The sequence below is a fragment of the Tiliqua scincoides genome, chromosome 13 (assembly GCF_035046505.1).
Source record: "Tiliqua scincoides isolate rTilSci1 chromosome 13, rTilSci1.hap2, whole genome shotgun sequence".
In the NCBI taxonomy this organism is placed as follows: Eukaryota; Metazoa; Chordata; class Lepidosauria; order Squamata; family Scincidae; genus Tiliqua; species Tiliqua scincoides.
Window position 1 is genome coordinate 9,924,463 of NC_089833.1, and position 18,729 is coordinate 9,943,191.

General features: G+C 45.6%; 1 pseudogene; it reads left to right on the forward strand.

Annotated features, from left to right (window-relative positions):
• Positions 1 to 10,891: 10,891 nt before the first annotated feature.
• LOC136634141 (5S ribosomal RNA) lies at positions 10,892 to 11,010 on the forward strand (annotated as a pseudogene).
• The last annotated feature ends 7,719 nt before the right edge of the window (positions 11,011 to 18,729 follow it).

Sequence of the window (18,729 nt, forward strand, 5' to 3'; positions counted from 1 at the left end):
GCACTTATAGTCCCTTTGAAAATGATCTAGTTAAAAAGAAAATAAAATTAAAAAAAAAAATCAGCGGCAATCATTCCCTGAGTCATGAAAAAACAAATTGAACAATGAGCCGTTTCAGCTGTGACGCGAAAAAGCGATCTGTGGCCCTTTCGCTACATTAGCAGAGATATAATATTAAAGGATGAGCTGTTATCCCAACAAAGCCGTATTTTAACACTAGTGTAAAGATCACAAACATGATAATTGCTGAAGCAGATAATAAGGGGCGATTGGTAAAACAAAGCTTGTGCTGTATACAGAGACATTAGCCAAAAGAGTGACAAATCTATTACTCAATTAGAGAGGGACAAGTTGTCCTCTTTAATATACTTGCTGTCATTAATCCTGAGCAGACACTCCCTCTCTACGGATGGCTGAGTTCCGCAATCATGCCTGCGATGACCCCATATATCTGTTCACACCAACCCCCCTGTCCTCATATTCGGTGTTTGTCTGCAAAGTTCTGAAAGTGGGGAGAGTTCTTCCCGGGATTTGGAACTCTGCAATTTTCTAGGGCAGCATTTTTCAAACTGTGGGTCGGGACCCACATGACCCGATTTCTGGTGGGTCCCGAAGACCTTCAATGGAAACAAGGTTGATAGAAAGATCGATCACTAATTGCCTCAAGCCCTGAGGCTAATAAAAAAACAGATAGCTGCTAATTGCCCTGCAAGAGCCGAGCTGTTGCAGTTTGCAAGCTTGATATAGGGAGATAAATGTTTGAGTGTCTTTTTTTCTGGTGTGTTTTCTAAGTGCAAGTCCCTCAATAACAGATAGTTGGGGGGGGGGCAGATGAAGACTGGGTCACATAACTAAGCCCCACAAGCCTTGAGGCTGTTTATTAGGATGGCCTCATTATGAGAAATGGATCAAGTTTTTTGCAAATAAATAAAATATTTCTTGTAATTAAATAAAAAATATCATTCCTTTCTAGATCACATTTTTTAAAAGTCTCGTAAAGCTAGGTGGATCCCGATAGAAATGGGCTATGTCAGAATGCCAGATGCAAGGGAGGGCACCAGGATGCAGGTCTCTTGTTGTCTTGTGTGCTCCCTGGAGCATTTGGTGGGCCACTGTGAGATACAGGAAGCTGGACTAGATTATCCTATTAACTGATCCCATTTCTGCCACTCTAGGCTTTTGGTGGCATCATACTCTCACTCTGCTATTATTTAATTTATATGTTAATTATGTGAATTAAAAGCAGTGGGGAAGTTGCTTTTTTTTTTTGCAGTGAGGCCCGTGGACAAAGAATTAACAGTTCCATTATGCACGGATGACACGCTTCTGCTTTCCCAGAACCAAACAGTAAAGCCTGTTTGGTGCCTTTTGAGTTATAGATGCTGTTATCCATGTGATGCAAGGTCCTAGACCTGCCCTACATTGCAGCATTAGGTCTTGAATCTTGTGCTTCTGGGGTTGTTTTGGTGGGTGTCTGAATGTGTATAGATTGAGCAGAGGCAGTATCGACCCAGCTTCGAAGCCAAGAGAGTCACACTTTCTCAGGAGCTAGGTCATGACTTTTGACCTGAAGCTTTTCTGGAGAGTGGGGGACAAGTATAGCACACTGCCTTCTTGAAGAGTCTCATTATAGAGCCACATATATTCTTTTCTGAATACGAGAACACTAGAAATTATGCTTTTTTAAAAACTGGGAATTGCTATCATAGGCGTGCCCCAGTATCTGCGGGGATTCTAATCCGGAACCCCCCATGGTTAACTGAAACAGCGGATACCAGGGAATTTCTCCCCCCCCCCCTTTCTGGAGACAAGGGGAGCTCTGCTTGCTTCCGGAGGGTCTTTTGAATCCAGCAGAGGCCGCGCACCTCCAACAGCGGCCTCTGCCAGGTTCAGATTGAACCTTACAGTAAAAAAAGTGACTTCTGGTTTTTCCATAAAACCAGAAATTGCATTTTTTTTAAAAAACTGTAAGGCTCAGTCTGAACCCAGCAGAAGCCACGGATGGACACGCGTGGCCTCTTTTGGATTCAGAGGACCCTCCGGAGGTGCTTTCAGCACACCCGGGGGGGCAAGGACCCAATTCGTGGATAAGTGAATCCACGATATGGGCCCCCCCCCTGTATACTTAATTTTGCAATGAAGAATGTTGTGTGATGCCTAATTTTTCCATCAAGACTAGGATTTTGTTTGTTTACATGAATTACATCCCAGCTTTTCTGTAAATAACTAGAGCACTCAATACAGTGAGATAATGGATGATACTCCCACTTGTCCTTGCAACTTTTACTGGATTCTGCTCTAGAGAAGAAAAAAATATACTTTATACAGATCTGCAGGGCAGGTATATAGGGTAGGAGGTGTGGTCTGGAGGTTGAGCAGTCACCTTGCCTGAAAAAGCTAAACAGTATCAGCTGCTTTGGATGGGAGAACCACTGGGAGAAGTGGACTGTGGAGGAGTCTGAACATTTCTGCTGTCTTCCAAACGTCTCTTACGCAGAGACGTTCAAAATGGTGCCAACAACAAGCGTGAAGCCCTTTGAAATGTCTGTGGGAAGTTTCAGAAGCAGGCACCATTTTGAACTTCTCTGTTGCATTGAGGAAGCCAGCAGAGACCTTCGGAAGGCAGCAGAGACATTCAGCAAGGCACCTGTGACCAATGCATTCCAAAGGGCTGCGCGGTGATCATGGGTGCCTTTGTGAGCACCCCTGCTGCCTTCAAAGGGTCTCTGCTGGCTTCCTGCTGAAGGTCTCTTCTGGTCACCCCTGCCTTCCCACTGCCTTTGATCTCCTGCTGCCTTTGAGGGTCTCTGAAGCAGTTAAGCTGCCCTCTCCTACACTTAACCCCTTAGATTCCACTGGATCAATGCTTCACTACCCACGATTTCGGTATCTGCTAGGTGTTGCAGCGATCTGTCCCTTACTCATACAGAGAACTGACTGTAGCTGTAAAAATCTCATAGAAAAGTAGGGTTTATGCTCAGCCTGCCTAAGTAAACTGCCTTAAGTCTACGAGAAAGGCGGTATATCAGTTTATTATTGTTGTTGGCATCGTTCAGCATCGGAAGACTATGGTATGGTGCTCTGAATAGTGTTCCGGAACAGAGTGTCCTCTCCAGTGCGCGAAGCCTGGGTAAAGTAGATATGGATAGACTGTTACCCATGCAGAATATCCCCCCCTCTCCACATCACTTAAATGGTCCAATGGAAAGCCAGAGGCCCATACGGTTGGTTCCAGCGGCATCGCAGGAGTTGCCAGAACGTGACTGTGTTCAGCCGCGAACTGCCTCAGGGACTTCAGCTCTGGATTTTGCCTCGAGGCTGACTCCTGAAGCCTTTTCCATAACTGGATGTAGCCACAAGGCAGTGGAGGTTTGGGATCAGAGTTTTCCTTCTCTCAGATGAGCTGCCTTCCCAGGCTGACGAGTCCCATCTACCCGGTGGCTGTTTAGTCACCTCTTATGACAAGTACAGCCAAACCTAGGGCCTATTCTTAACCCCAGCCCCCAGCGGTTGTATATCAGTACTGTGATCAATAAATAGGTACTTCCATATTGGTTAGAAATGCACAGCTTCCTCCATATTCTTTCTCTGCATCCACATCCCCTGTTCTCTCCCTTGTATGTACCATGTCTAGATTCTGAGACTTTGCAACACAGACCTGCCTTTTCACTCTGTGGGTGAAGCTCTTGCTCTCTAACGATGAACAAGAAACACATATCTAGGGCTGTGCAAGTCTGGCTTTAATTCACATGCAGGCGCCTGAATGCCACATAGATCCCACTCACTCAGTGGCAGGGGTATCGAGATGGTGAAGGGAAGATGCTTTAATTGTCCAGAGTTAAAATGCTTTCATGGTCTGACCTGACAGCATCAACTGCTTGTGGGGCATATTGTTGGAAGACAGTACAGTATAGAAATATTGTGTACACGCAGAGGCTTTCTCTGATAGCTGAATTGAAAAATGCAAAACCTGCATCATCTCCACAGTGCTTGTCAGCATGTAAATCAACTAGCTTAGTCATGCTCAAGTGATCACCTCTCACCTAATTCGGCAGTTCTCTTTACACCAGTAGCATCCCAAGTCGTAAAAAGAATACCTCCACCTACTAACAGAGCCTTACGACAGCCGCTGCCAAGCTTAAACCAAAGAAAACCTTCCCAGTCATCTCTCAGGCAGGGTCTATATTCCCAATAATTTAGCAATGCTTGCTGCGTCCACCTTCTGTGGGTATCGCTTCTGAGGGCCATCAGAAATAGCAGCTGTGCCCAAAAGTGGATGCCTTGCCCCACAGCTGGGGTTTCGCTCTGGACCCTCCTTCCTCGCGTGTGCCTCTCTGAAAGGACTAGGCGGCTGTACAGACAGGGCTGGCTGAAGATTTCCTAGAACCCGAGGTGGTGCACCAGGTGATGACCCTTGCGTACCTGGGGATGAGCCAGTCTCTGCTTCTCATACTCCTGGATTGAAGAGGGAGACTGAGCAGAAGAGGAGTATGGAGGATTTTGGTGGGCTAGAGTATCTTCTAGGGGACATTCAAGCTCACCACTCTCCTCAGCTCTCCCTCTTCCACTCTGTGCCCCTCTTCCAATCCAGGGTGTGGGAGGAGCAGCTGGCCAACCAACACCCACAACACTATGAGGCACAACTAGTGGTCCCAGTACCACTGGGAAATGTCAAAAAAACATTGCTTTAAAGCAGTGGTGCCCAAAACATTTCTGACTGGTAGCTCTCTTGACCTACTGGGCCAAAGGCCACAGCTCTCCATTAAAGTTACAATTCTATACATTGCATAGGGTGGCAGGATTTTTGTGAGGACTCTGTGCACCCATGGCCGGTTTTTACAGCTCCCCAGGGAGCCACAGCTCAGTATGGAAAACACAGCTTTAAATCATCATAGCTACCAGCAGACTCTCATCTGCCTGCACTAATGTACACTGTAAGATTTCAAACAGGGATGTGCCATTGTTAATTTTATGCCTGGTGTAGGGTCCCTGCCCTGGAGGGGCCTAGAGCAGGCTCATTCCACCCCCAGGGAGGCCTCAGATAGGCTAAAGGGGGAGGGGGTTCCAGCACCCTTGTCCTCCTCCCTAGCAGAGCTACCAAACCTGGCCTAGGAGCAGGAGCTCTTGACCTCATGGCTCCCTGCTTCACACTGACCGCCTCTCACCCCTGGCCTCCCTGTTTTATGGAGCAAGCCCGCCCCCTTTGGCCCCTCCCCTTCCTCCAGGTGGGGCGGAAAAGGCCTTTCCTGTTCCTGGCTTGTTTCCTGCAGTGTTCCTTGTTTGCCCTGCCAGCCCCCTCTGGCTGGTTGGGGTGAGCCAACCTGCTTTGCCCCCTTCGAGGGCAGGGAAGCCTCCCCACCCTGGGCATGGGGTGCCTGCTCCAGGGTAGGTTGGGGGTCAGGGCATCTGGGAGGGGCCCCGACACCTGGACAGAAGGTTTTTAAGGCATTCAGGACATGGCTATTATTTTTAAGAAGCCACTTCTCATGGAGTTCCAAGCTACTGCACTCGGGCATAATACATGCTCACCGAAATATCTCAACACAACCAGCTGTTCGGCCTATAAAAAAAAATACACTTTTGAAAACACTTAGAACGGTTATTTCAGTAGCCAAGGACACTGCAACTCGGGAAGCCATGCAACAGAAAGGAAACACACAGAAATGTGTCTCTCTGCGATGACCTACGGACGGCAGCCCGGCAAGTCCCACATCCCTGGTATGATTTTGCTCAGCGAAAGGAGATAATTGCTATGAGATGTAAACACGCGAGCACATATGTTTTGCCTGCTTTAAACACCAACAAAATAAAAGCCACTGCCAAACATAAAATCACAATTCACATTTATGCTGGGGAGGGGATCTTTTATTCCGTACATCGTTATTTTTTACCATTAATTTGTAGGGTGGAAAGACAGAGAACGCTGCTTCTTTCATCACTTCTTTCATCACATCAAGTCATAAGAACATAAGAACATAAGAACAGCCCCACTGGATCAGGCCATAGGCCCATCTAGTCCAGCCTCCTGTATCTCACAGCGGCCCACCAAATGCCCCAGGGAGCACACCAGATAACAAGAGACCTCATCCTGGTGCCCTCCCTTGCATCTGGCATTCTGACATAACCCATTTCTAAAATCAGGAGGCTGCGCATACACATCATGGCTTGTACCCCATAATGGATTTTTCCTCCAGAAACTTGTCCAATCCCCTTTTAAAGGTGTCTAGCCTAGACGCCAGCACCACATCCTGTGGCAAGGAGTTCCACAGACCAACCACACGCTGAGTAAAGAAATATTTTCTTTTGTCTGTCCTAACCCACCCAACACTCAATTTGAGTGGATGTCCCCTGGTTCTGGTGTTATGTGAGAGTTAAAGAGCATCTCCCTATCCACTCTGTCCATCCCCTGCATAATTTTGTATGTCTCAATCATGTCCCCCCTCAGGCGCCTCTTTTCTAGGCTGAAGAGGCCCAAACGCCATAGCCTTTTATCGTAAGGAAGGTGCCCCAGCCCCCTAATCATCTTAGTCGCTCTCATTTGCACCTTTTCCATTTCCACTATGTCTTTTTTGAGATGCGGTGACCAGAACTGGACACAGTACTCCAGGTGTGGCCTTACCATAGATTTGTACAAGTCAGATGTGGAACTTTCCAACTTGATAAAACCTTTCCAATCAGTATTTGAATTACTGGGGTGGGGGATAGGCAGAGGGAGCCTGGCCAATTTACCTTCTGCGTGGCCCTCTCAGCTACAGCTTTTCACTGGTTACCAAACACAGGGCATTATTTGGATAATGTCAATGGGCAGTGGCATAGCTACAAGGGGGGCAGCGCGGTAAGTATTGTAGATGCCGCAACGCACCGTACAAGCGCCCCCCCGCTCCCCTTCAGGGCCATTTTGGGCAGCAATGGCAACTGAGATGCTAGAATGGCTCCAACAGTGAGAGGGGCAGCTCACATTTCACAATGAAGCACCTGCAATACTTGGGCAATTGGGCAGGAGGTCTGGCTGTTACTGCCACCTATGATGCCCGAAGAACAGCTGGGAATGCAGTTTGAGACTGCCAGAAACGTAAGAACATAAGAAGAGCCGCGCTGGATCAGGCCAAAGGCCCATCTAGTCCAGCTTCCTGTATCTCACATTGGCCCACCAAATGCTTCAGGGAACACACTAGGCAACAGATACAACCTGCGTCCTGGTGCCCTCCCCTCAGCGTGTGGTTGGCCTGTGGAACTCCCTGCCACAGGGTGTGGTGATGGCGTCTGGCCTGGACGCCTTTAAAGGGCAATTGGACGTGTTTCTGGAGGAAAAAGCCATTACGGGTTACAAGCCATGATGTGTATGTACAACCTCCTGATTTTAGAAATGGGCTATGTCAAAATGCCAGATGCAAGGGAGGGCACCAGGATGCAGGTTATCTGGTGTGCTCCCTGGGGCATTTGGTGGGCCACTGTGAGATACAGGAAGCTGGACTAGATGGGCCTATGGCCTGATCCAGTGGGGCTGTTCTTATGTCCCCTGCGTCTGGTAATCTACCTTGCACATACCTACCATGACTTGGTAATGGTAATCTGCCATTACTTTGCACATAGCTTGGTAGAGGTAATCTGCCTTGGTAGAGATAATCTGCCTGTACCTTGCACATACCTACCATGACTTGTAACCCGTGATGAACTTTTCCTCCAGAAATTTATCCAGTCCCCCCTTAAAGGCATCCAGGCAAGAAGCCATCACTACTTCCTGTGGCAGAGTTCTACAGACTAATTACACACTGAGTAAAGAAATATTTTCTTTTATTTGAGAGTTGAGACATCTGAGATGTCTGAGAACATCCGAGAGCTGCTGACCTGCGCTGCTAATGAGATGAGTCATCCCAGCAGACAAGCGGAGTGAGATGATCACCTTCAGTGAGAGTGAAGTAGTGCCATCAGATAAAGCATGGAGGCAAATGCAGCCAGAAAGAAACCAGACTGAGAAGGATTCCACCTGGACTGAAGAAGTTCAGTGGAAGATTAGAAAATGTAATTGTAAAAATCCCTACATGCGGTTTAGAAAAGCCTGCCCATGTAAACCACCTTGGATGAAAGTCAGAGGAGAAATCCAATGCCAAGAAAGGTGGTATATAAATACTATTATTACTTATGGTGCCAACCCCCTCTGGGGCTACGCTACTGCCAATGGGAACAAGGAGGGGGAATTGTGGATTTAATTCAGTGCCACATATACCTCCTCTCATAATTTGAGCACTGCTTTCAGTGTTACAGTTCTAAACCTTGATGAAATTACTCTGACCTTTTAATAGTGTATTCAGGATTTTTCTTTTTTTTTCCTCGGTCTAGAAAAAGTACCACAGACGGATGACACTTTTAATAATAAATCTAATCTTTTTCTCTGTTTCTATGATTTTTTAATTAGCAGGAAAGGCCTGAGAAGTGAACTTTATCTTCTTTCTACAGAAATGACTTGGATGCATTTACGCACAGTTTGTTTTTGAGCAGTGAATCCGGCTCTCGGGTTAAGAAAATAAGAAGAGCCCTGCCAGATCAGGCCAAAGGCCCATCTAGTTCAGGTTCCTGTATCTCACAGAGGCCCACCAGGAGCCTCCGGGAGCACGCAACAAGAGACCTGCATCCTGGTGCCACTCTGTTGCACCTGGCATTTAGAGACAGACTATTTCTAGAACCAGGAGATTGCACGTACCCTGTGATGGACGTTTCCTCCAGAAATTTGTCTTGTCCCCTTTTAAAAGCATCTAAGCCAGATGCCAAGATCACATCTCGTGGCAAGGAGTTCCACAGACTAATTACACGCTGGGTAAATAAATATTTTCTTTTGTCTGTTCTAACTCGCCCAATGCTCAGCTTTAATAGATGACCCCTCTCAAATATCATGAGCTCACTAGATGACCTTGGGCAAAGCCACTTATCCTCAGCCTTCCCCATAGACAATATTGCTGCGCACCGTACAGAGTTATTGCAAGTACAACATCAAGATAATACACACGAAGCTCAGAAAATGTGATACAAATGCTATCATTTCTCTAGCATTATGACACACTGGTGCCAGTGAAGTCAAAACCAGAAAGGGAGGCTATAGCAGCAATCCTCAGAGTCAACCCATGACGATCCAGCAACTGAGACAGTGCCCAAATGTCAGCCCCCCTTACTCAATGGGAAGTCTTCTGCTGCTGCTCCTTTCACTCCCTGGAGTCATAAAGAAGAGGGAAACAGAGCAGTGGAGGAGAAGAGAATGACATCCTAGAGTGTCTCTGCTTTCCTCTACACTTCCTCTTTTGCACCACTCTCTTTTCCCTTTCCGAATTCAGGAAGCAGCCTCTTCTGCTCTGTTTGTCTTTTATGACCTGAATACAGAGAATAGGATGAGACTGGGCAGGCTGTAAGAGGAGACTGCTCCCTGCCAACTCACCACCGGAGGTGGCTGCCTTCCTCCATTCCCTAGGTAGGTTGGCCTTGACTCTACTCAATCTGAGTGCACCACATCCCCCACTAGAAGACTCGGGGTCAAACGTTTGCTTTTACTTCTGCTGCAACATGGTACAGCTCTAGTACCCTTGCACCACATTATCTATTTTGCAATTCATATTGCAGGCTGGAAATCCCGCAAGCGGAATTCTGAAATCCAAAGTATTCCGAAAACTTTTTGAATGCCGACATGACACCACAATGGAAAATTCCACACCTGACCTCAGGTGATGGGTTGCATTAAATGCACAAAATTATTTAAAATATTGCATAAAATTATCTTCAGGCTGTGTGTATAAGGTGTATATGAAAATGAATTCCATGTTTAGACTTGGACCCATCCCCACAATCTCTCATTAGATACATGCACATATTCCAAAATACAGAAAAATCAAATATCAAAACACACTTCTGGTCCCAAATGCTTCAGATAAGGGATGACCAACCTGTACTCACCTTACAACACTGTTGTAAGGACAATAAGAAAAATACACGAGGCACATACAGGTACACTACATAAACGTTAAGTATTATGCGTTCTGTGTTCATGGAATTTTAAATGCTTTTTAACTAATGGATGGTCCATTATAGATCTACACTGTGATTTAGCATTATAGATCTATTTATTTGACAGATGATTTTAAGCTCTCTTCTTGTTTTTTACCTGTTCCTTTAGAAAAGTCTTTAGACAGCTCAGACATCCTTATTTTCAATTTTTAAAAAAGTTTCTCATACTGGAATGTACTGCCCTCTACAATGGGGCTCACGTGGAAGAGATGGAAGGGAGATGACAGAGAAAGGGAAGGGAAGCGGAGGCAGAGAAAAAGCCACGCAATTATTTGATAAACATGTGACCAACAAATCCTTCTGAAGTTAACATACACCCAGTCTGGTAGTCTTGGGCAAGCTGAGAAAACCAAGAGTAGGTAAGAAAGGAAAACTCAAGAATCACCATTCAAACACATCAGAGATGCCTCCATTGGGGATTGTTCTGGCAGGGTTGGCCTATCCATGATACTGATTAAGACATGAGGCCTCAGGCAATGTACTAGCAGGGGAAATTGGAGCACCAACCTCTGCTAGGCACTCCTCTTCCCAATCCCAGCAGGACATCAGGAGTGGGGCTGGGCGCAGCTTAATCATGACACAGAATGTCTGCCAGAGCCTTTAAGCTGACATTTCCAGTTTGCACAAAAACCGGAAGTGCCTGCTAAAAGGCTCCAGCAGGCATTCTGAGTTATAGGGAGACTGCTTGTGGCCTTCTGGACATGACTTTTGGTTGCATCCAGGATGTCCTCTGTTGGTTAGACCAGGGATTTGATTATCCACAGTTTTTGACATCTACAGAGGTCCCGGGAATGAACACCCCCCCCCCCTGCAGATGGCAAAGACCGACATATATTATCAAAGCTCTTGCCTGAAGACCCTGCACATGCCTGATCTCGTCTGATCTCGGAAGCTAAGCAGGGTCAGGCCTGGTTAGTACTTGGATGGGAGACCGCTTGGGAATACCGGGTGCTGTAGGCATATACCATAGTCTTTCGAGGTTGCCAACCATGTATGCCTGAAGACCCACATTTTGACAAATTCCTGAAAAGCTTGCAGAGTGGGGGCCTACCTGAATCAAAGGGGAAGTCATTCCAAAGGACTGGTGCTGCTACCAAGAAGGCCCTGCTCCTTGTGGATGCCATAATTTCAACAAAGTCAGGCACCCCAAGCAGAGGCATCTGAGCATCAGGAGGGGTACATTTGGGAGAAGCTGGCGATGTAAAGACTACAGCAGAACTGAAGGGGTGCGTAGGTACCTCCTTCAAATACCAAAACCATTACCCACAATGCACATCCTTCACTCTCACCTACCCTCTGAGATGGTAGTGCCAATTGAAGCTACAATAGCAATTCAATTCAATCCAATTGAATCCAAGAAGGCCACAAGAAAATTAGTCTACTGCATTACTAACTCTGGGGCCTCTAGCAAAATAGATTTAATAAGAGAACATGGAACTGCTGTGCTTAAATAGGCATAATTTGAGAGAAGGTGATTAAAAAAAAAAATCTTCGGTGTAAGTTCTATCTGGTGAAACATTTACTACTTCCAGGAAAATATATACGTGCGCATATTTAAAAGACTGGCAGAAACCAGTTAATATTAGTCCTGCTGTAAAAATAAAAAAGTGTGAGTTAACGAGAGATAGTTATTTTTAAAGCAGCACACTCCTTATTCGAAAAATCCAGAAATAGAAGATATTACCATCCTACAGAGATTTAACACACCAGGGACAACGGAAACACGTTGAGTGTTTTGTCAAAACAGATGAGCCATTTGACTTTGAAATTACACTGCAGGAGGGGTAGGAGGTCGCTCCATTTCCCTTACCAGATTGTTACATGTACCAGATTGTTGCAGTGAAATCTGGCACTACAATGACACAACACTTCCCCACTGTAGCCTCTGCTCCTTCTTCGCCTTCCTCTGGATTGGAAGAGGAGACAAAGGCAGTGGCATAACTGGGGGGGGGGGCTGGGGGGTATATTGCCCGGGGTGCCACGCCTTGTGGGAATGGCAATCTGCACTCCTGATGGTGGATCCCAAGGCATCTTCAGGAGCTCCGAGGTTTGAGGAGGCTGCACTTGGCCTTGCCAGGTCTCAGGAGGGCTTCTGGAGGCCTTAAGAAAGGCAATTCCAGTTTTTGGGCAAAAGTGCCCTTCTAAGGCCTCCAGGAGGCTTTCTGAGGCATAGGAAGGCTGCATGCAACAGGGGAGATGTTCTGGGTATCTGGCCCTCAGAAGTTTTAACATGGGGAGGTTAAAAAATTTTATGCTCCGGGGTGCCAGATCCTTTAGCTACACCACTGCAGAGAGGAAGAGGAAATGGGGAGAGGAAGAGAGTGCTGAGCAAGGAGAGTGGGGGGAGCAGAGGCTCATACATTGTTGGGCTGGGGGCAGCATTTAGCAAGCTGCCATAGGAGCCTGGAGGACTTGGGCCAGCCTGGGACTTAAACCTACTACTGAGACAAGAGGGCGTTCATGCAATGACCTACCCAGTTCTCTATAGCAAATCATATTTTCCCATGCTTGGCTTTTAAAAAGAGACAGAAAGGGGAGGGGGATGCAGAGAGAGAGAGAGAGAGAGAGAGAGAGAGGACTCTCTCCCAGCTGTACAGCGTGACACTTCCCTCTTGTTTTATCAGATTACACTTAAACAGAACTTTTACATTAACTTTGAGTCATTCTCCTTGAGGAACTTCCCAAGCAATCTTGATCTTAAAAAGGTAAAACCCAAGGCAGCTGCTGCTAGGAGCTCATTAGCAAGTCACACCATCCCATCTCTTTCAGGGGGGAAAAAAAAAATCTATGTTAGTCCTACAATATACTGCTTTTTAAAGAGCACAAAGCAAGACGGCGACGCAACCTAAGGAACATCTGGTTCACTCCTCATTTAGAAAGGAACCGCCACCATTCTCCTGACAAGTCATTCAAAGAAGAAAGTGATGGAGTGGAAAGTTGTTGGCATGCCCACAAAATATGAAAATTAACCTCAGCCGGATGTGCTTTGTGGCTGAAGTGAATGACCAGGGTTATCTTTCTGTTTCTGAGAACTTAATGGGATGATTTGGGAGAAGAAGCATAGACTCAGAGCCATAACTAGGGAGGAACATGAGGAGCATCTGCCCCGGATGCTACACCAAGCAGGGGCACATGACAGCCACCCGGGCTCTGCCCTAGTTGTGAAGGCGGTGTTGGTGGCTTCTCCGCCCTGTTCCTTCTCCTGCAGAGGCTCCCACTTCCAGTGGTTGCAGTAAGTGGCCCCCCCTCCAGTGAGAACGTAGAAGTGACATCATGTGACATCATGTGACATCACGGCCTCGGCACTGGAAGGCTTACTGGTAAAGCAGTTACTTTCCATGCAGAAGGTCTCAGGTTAGTTTCCTGGCATCTCTGGGTAGGGGTGAGAGAAGACATCTCCCTGAAACCACCAACAATCACTGCCAACTTTCTTATGTTCCTATTTCCATCTTTGCACACAATTTTTCTGGATAACAAGAAGCAAATCTCTCGCAAGCAAAGAGTCTGAGAGTCAACTTCATTGCACCCCCCCCCAAAAAAAAATCACAAGAGAATTAAGCCACATTGTGTGCCAGTTTTAAAAGCATAAAAAGAAGAACACAAAGTGATTTTCAAACAGAAGACGAGTGGAACGTAATTGGCAAGCAGGTGGGCACGGCTTAGAATCTGTGTCTACCCATATATTAATAAGGATCTTGGGAATTTCTGTGCACTAAGAAAATGTCACTTGGAAACCGATGGCTCATGGCCAAATACAAAGCAATTTAAATTCATGGTTTGAATCCTTAAGTTGATAAAGTAATGTTTGCTACAGTCCCTCCATAGCTGTTTAGCTCCCCCCACCACGCCCACTGCAGTATCAGAGCAGATCAGGAAACTGGATCAGGAGAGGAAGGTGGGCAGAGGTGAGATGTCAAGGAGATTATTTCAAGAGGGGGAGATCAGATAGGGAGAACATTTAGCAGAAAAATAGACTGTCACTGGACTGAAGGGCTTTCAGATTTTCCCGTATACCAACAGTTCGAGTTATTCACTAGGGTTAGGTTCTTGGAAACCCAGCGGATAGTGAATTTCCAGGAATGGGATTAGGCGCAAGGGGTATCTTACCTGCCATCAGAAGAATCCAGCAGAGCCCCACAGAAAGACAGCAGAGTGCAACAAGAAATGCCAAAAGACATCTGAATGCTGCAGAGACCTACCAGTGGCTGCAGCGACCTTCGCAATGAAGCCTGCAACCAGTGTGGACCTCTTTAAAGTGGCCGGTGGAAACTTCCGCTGGTCATTCTGAAGGGGGTCTGTGCTGGTGGCGGGCACCATTCTGAAGGTCCCTGCAGCCTTTGGAAGGTCTCTAAATAGCAGATAATAAGAACAGAGGAGCAGATAATGGGAGGTAGGTAGCATTTCTGACCCTTGCAGATAAGCAAATTCACAAACAGCAAATTTGCATAAAAAGCAAACTATAAATGACTACAAATGTCCCAGATGAAACATCGCTCTTTTAGGCTTAACAGCCTAAAATACAAGTTGAAGTAGACTTGCATTGTTGGAACACCTGAATGAAGTGATAGGCAGTCACCTTAAATAGTCCTACTGGATAATAACCAGTTGATGTTACCCAGTGCAAGTGCATGATATGGGTTAAGGCACTGCACTTTCTCACAAGTATATTCACTAACAATAGTGCAAATATCAACAATACTAAAGTATTATTCTTTTCATATGCACTGACATTTGACCGTAATATACTTAATCAAAGGTTCACCAACAGCTGCAGACTTTAAGCACCTTGCAAGACATTGTCTGGATTCAGACAAAATCAAATTGTGTTTTGTTGTTAACATGAATGAGACGTATTCTTGCATTCCCTCCTCCCCAGCACGCTCCAGTTCCATTCTCCACTTCCTCTTTTGAAGCGAACCACAGGTTACTATTCTATCCAAACCAGACAAACAGAGGGTTGTGCAAACCAGAATTGGAAACCATGGTTTGATTTCCAGTTTCCTGTTCAGGTTTACAGGCAAACTATGTTTTGCAAGTGCAATAATTTGGTTCTGATGGAACTATGATATTCCACAAACCCAAGGCCAAACCACAAACCAGTCACAACAAAGAACTTAAGCTTGTGAGTTGTTCAATCTGTTGAAAGCATTTTGCGGAGTCTACCATGCACACTAAGCCCTTAAAGTTGAAGCATTTACCTGATAAACGTGAAATGCATTGGTGGCTTTCCCACGGAGAAAGACTGATGGGATCCAGACATTTATGAGTGCTCGATTTGATCTGAGTGAAAAGAGAGGGAGAGAGAGAAATTTATAAGAATGCAATCTCACTGATGAGTTTTACCAGTCACCAAAAGGTGTTGTTGGGGTAATGGTCCCAAACTTGGATGAATTAGAAAGGTTCCTGGATCAGGCCAAAGGCCTGTCTAGTCCTGCATCCTGTTTCTCATTGCAGATCCCTCTGGGAAGCCCACCAGCAGGAGATGCGGACCCCTCTCCCATCACTGCACCCTTGCAACTAGAATTCAGAGGCATACTACCCCTGCACCTGGAAGTAGCATGCATTCATCATGGCTAGCAGTAATTGACAGACTTTTCCATCATGATTTCCATATGATACTCCCTTATAGGCTACTGGCCATCACCACATCTTACAGTGGTAAATTCCCCAAATAGGTCAGTGGTTCTCAAATTTTTAGCGCTGGGACCCACTTTTTAGAACGACAGTCAGGGCCCGCCAGTCAGTGATGTCATAGCCAGAAGTAACACATCAAGCAGGAAATTTTTTAACACCTCCATACAACAAAATCAAATCAATTAAAAGTTTATTGTAAGTTTGAAAATTTATTTAAAATGAAGAAGAACCCTCCTAACCCTCCCAAGCAATTGCTATTATGTTTAAAATAAATTCCCCAACCATCCGAAAGGCTGAAATCCTACCCACACTTACCTGGGAATAAGCCCCACTGACTATCATGGTTAAAAGCATGTACAGAGCAGCCTGTTAAAAGTACAGATCTGTAACATTTCCCCAAATGCAGTCACATACCATGGTAGCATCTAGTTTAATGTGCTAAAAATAAAATACAAATTGAAATGCGGACCCGCCTGAAATTGGCTCACGACCCCTCTAGTGGGTCCTGACCCACAGTTTGAAAACAGTGAATAATGTGCTATGTAAAGATTATACTGGAAAGAGAATATGCTCATGTATTTAGGAATAAAAGATGTTCCAATTAATTTTTTGCTACACCCTTGAAGCCGTTGCAAAAACGTGATCCACCAGATTACAAGCTTTCCATCCACTTACATTTCAAAATCTGACAGACTCTGGTCTTCAGATGTTTGGCTCAGATCTCCAGGAACCTATCATTGAAGGAACAGGAAATGAGGTTACGTCCAACCTATGCCCTTGCACAGCTTGTAAAATAACAGCATTGCCGGTAAGGGGGAGACCTTATTAGTGTTATTCAATGATGTTATTGAACTGGATGTATAGATTTGCAGACAGATCCAAACTAACCACATGGAAACCTCCAAAGGAATAGCATTTTCAATTTGTATTACCTTGAGAAGTCAGACTATAAAGGCATTTTCAAGATGGTATCTTACTCCATGGAGAAAAAAAAATTATACAATTACAAGTACAGAAGGAGGATTCTAATGGAGGTAACGTGGAAACATGGGGACAAACAGGCCCTTGGGTGGTGGGGCTATCCCGAAGTTAGAATGCATTCAAGTTCAAGGTACTATTTATCAACATTATGGGGAATCATAGAATTGCATTGTCAAATAACATTGGGTGGGAGGAATGCTGGACTTGCTACATTCTGATACACCGCATAACAGAGCTCTGAATTAATTTCACAGAATTGCAGAAAGCAACATTCCTGAGAAGATGGGTCAGGAAATGTGCCTTTTAAAGAAAAATACACGGATGCACATTAAGGCCTGCATTTGTTAACATCCCTAATGAGAGAAAGGCCAAGGTCTTAAGCATATGGTTATTTCCTTGGTTTGAGATTTAACGCACAAGTTCGGTAAAGAAAGGGCAATGTATGCAGAGATCCCCACGAGGCTTTCGGAACAGTGAGACCTTTGAAGCATGTACCGAGTCCACAAATAAAGCAACAATGAGAGAGCCCTGAATAGAAGGGGGTCAGGGTTGGGTCCAATAATGAAGCAAATTTTCAGCTTCATAAATATACAGAACAGAAAGGTGATAAAATCCTTCAGCGGCTACAGCTTTCTTTTCATTCATTGCCAAACGTGTATCCCGTATTTGAATTTAAGCAAGCAGATGTATAAAAACACAAAAGAAGAAACTATGAAATACAGAAACATTCAGAATGTCACCATGGGGACAATCACCACACTATTTAGATCTCTATCCATGTGGGCAGCACTGCCCCGAGATGCTCACAATCTAGGTAAAAGGAGGCAAAGAGAAAAGGCAAGGGAGATTGAGGAAAGGGTAAACAGGGGAAGCAAATGCAGTTTTTTCCATTGCAAGCATCACCAGGGCTGGGCAAAGGAGTAGGAGGCTCGCCCCACCCTCCTTCTGAGCTTCTTTAGGAGGGCCAAGGAGCTGAAAGGCCACGTCCTGCCCACTGGTGCACCACAAACCCTGCTGCCAAGCCACCTCCACTTCCAGTAGGGCTGGCCCTGGCAAGGCACTGCCAATCAGTCATCATGGCAGGGAGACCAAATACTGACTGCTAACACTATGTACCCACGAGTGGCCCGCGTGCCATTGGTTGGAAAGCAGCAGTGCACACAATACTGACCTAGATGGATTGACCGTCTTCTGATAGGAAGCTGCGTATAAATTTGTATGACCAACCCCAGTCACATTAAATTAAGCACATGGGATTGTGTACAATTATCCTTCCCATTTTTTTTTTAAAAAGTATAAAAATTATACAAGTTGGTACAAAATACCCTTTGAAGGAAAAGAGGAGGAAAAAAAAAAAAGCTGCACTTTGGAGAGTGGGAGCCACTCCAGTGCCAGATGACCTTTAAATCTGCATCCTTAAAAAATGCACTGTCCTCTACCATAATTATGTTCCCATTATCTGTGCCATCAAACTTGCTGATTATTGCACCTCAAGGAGTTTCAGGTTAGAGAGCTCGAAGAATTATTCATGAAGCGTGTAACCTTTGCAGAAGGCATTTCGATCATCATGTCTAGAGCTAACATAATTCCAAGGGCACAGTCTTCCTCCATGCACTGTCTAACAGCCCTCCCTCTGGAGAACCAGCCCCTGGACTAACCCCTCTGGAATACAAAGCAAGGGGAGAGTTGAGGAGATGCTAGTGAGGTGTGGTTGCTGCAGCCAGAGGGAAGGGGAAATAAAGCTTATGCTTATGTTCTTGCCTTTGGCTCTTTGCACATGGTCAGGTGCATCACTGACAGAGCAGGTAATTTTAACACTTAGCAGACCAAATTTCTAAGGTCAATTTCCTGTTTAAGGTTAGTCCGAATTTTTAACGTGTTCAAAGAAACCGGACCGCTAGCAAAGAACTATGCTTTCAAAAGCCAGGAACCGCAAAGAAGCAAACTGCCCATAACAATAACAGGCAATGGCAAGATTTTTCATGTGCACTGACTGCACCACTTATGCTTTGCATGAAGTGACAAGGCTTTGCCCCAAAGTCACACCACTGGGGGGAAAAAAGT